Here is a 2,047-nt window from a genome sequence, read left to right on the forward strand (position 1 = left end):
GGAGAAGGAGGAGAAGGATAAGGAGGAGAAGGAGAAGGAGGAGGAGGAGGAGGAGGAGGAGGAGAAGGAGAAGGAGGAGAAGGAGAAGGAGGAGAAGGAGAAGGAGGAGAAGGAGAAGGAGAAGGAGGAGAAGAAGGAGAAGGAGAAGAAGGAGGAGGAGAAGAAGGAGAAGAAGAAGGAGAAGAAGGAGAAGAAGGAGGAGAAGAAGGAGAAGAAGGAGAAGGAGAAGAAAAAGAAGAAGGAGGAGGAGAAGAAGAAGACTTCCACCTAGTTAGCATCGATGAACTTTCCCCTTTTCAGGCATATGGATCTTAATAATTTGTACTGCCATTTGTTAGTAGTTAGGATAAACTATCTTTTGTTTCGTAGCTAGGACAAGATGATTTTCAGAGCGTGTGGTAAGGTCACTACTCGTGAGAAGAGGTGATCACACCTTAAGCCATTTGCGACCAAACAATGTGTTGTTTGTCTAACAACAACGAGGTAGGCAACCAAATAGCATGGTAGAAATAGTTTCCCTGATGCAGGGAGCCTAATGCATGCAACCAAACTACATGCAAATGTTAGTTTTTGGCCTAGATTTGCTCAAACAGCCCCAACTGGGACAAGTATGCAAAATTCTCTAAAACGGAGATGTCAACCAAACGCGCCCCATAATGCCCACCTAAACTTTGGATTGAGGCCATAATTTATAGGAAATGATAAATCCCGAACATTCAAATTTTAAGCATTGCAACCCGAACGTCTTTCATGGCAACTTTGGTTGATGCGAGGTGGCAAGTTTTGTTCGTAAACATGACAATTTTCTGACAAAAAAAACAAACTAGGACAAAATTATCATGTTTATCAACTAAACTCGCCACCTCACATCAACTAAGTTGCAGTAAAATCTCTCATGTTGTCATGCTTAAAATCTGAACATTCGAAATTTATCAGGGTCTTAATTAATCGCATTTGCTATTTGTAAGTTGACTCAAAAAAAATTGGAGGTCGTCGCCTTTGTGGGATAAGAAAGCAGTGGCGATGGCAGGAGTTAAGCATGTGATGTCAGTTGAAACTTGTGATGTTAAATGCATGCATGTTTACAGAAAATGTACTATCTTTTTGCACAATTTTTACTTCTTACACTACAAAATTTGCTCTATTAAGTGACAAAATCCCTGATGACAAAATAGGAAACGTCACCTAAAACAATTTTCTGCGATAGTCCACCGTCACAAGGTGTTTCCCTCCCAGGGCAATGCCCTAGCCAACTTTGGCGATGTTCTAGCGTGGTTTTCGGCAACGCATTTGGGTGTCACTACGCATTTCCATTTTCTGGGACTGTTTGTAGTGTCACATAAAATGTTTGGTGTCACAAAAAATGTTCGGATGGTTAGAAAAATTATTTAAAAATGGCGAGTTGGTGTTCAGAATGTAGTACCTTATAATTCCTGCCATGGCAGAGTTTATAACATGTTTGAATCAAATTTGTAGGGTATTAGTTGAGAGCCTCGGCACGTTGGGAAAGGAAAAATGGTGCAGTAGGCTTGAAAAAAAGTTTTGGGTTTATCTAATGGATATTAGTTGAGATGCTCGTAATGAAATATATTACATTCTTTCCGTTTATGCTATCATTTTACTGAACTATGAGATGCCATACTAATTCTTAAATAAAACATGAATAGGAAAATATGATCACAAATAATAATATAGCATTACAAGTTCAGACATGGAACAAACATTTGGTTCATCAACAACGTCATTCCCAAAAGTATCACACATCATGAGTAGGAGTGTTCGAGCATCAACACGAAGTGTAGTAACATCATAGAACTACTCTTCAGTAGACTACACAGATTGCCCAGTCATGGGTTTCACAAAGAGGATAACCTCATCACCTCTATGGTGGATAACGAAGAACAGCCTGTCTCCAACTGCCAATTTGGAGAAGGAAAGAAAAAACCTTCCAGCCATCCATTACGATGAGGCGTCCATCTTTTTCTGGCGTCGAGTATAACGACCATATGTCAGCATCAGGAAACATAATAATTCTCATTTCACCATG

This window comes from Triticum aestivum, chromosome 4B, assembly GCF_018294505.1.
Source record: "Triticum aestivum cultivar Chinese Spring chromosome 4B, IWGSC CS RefSeq v2.1, whole genome shotgun sequence".
NCBI classification, from domain to species: Eukaryota; Viridiplantae; Streptophyta; class Magnoliopsida; order Poales; family Poaceae; genus Triticum; species Triticum aestivum.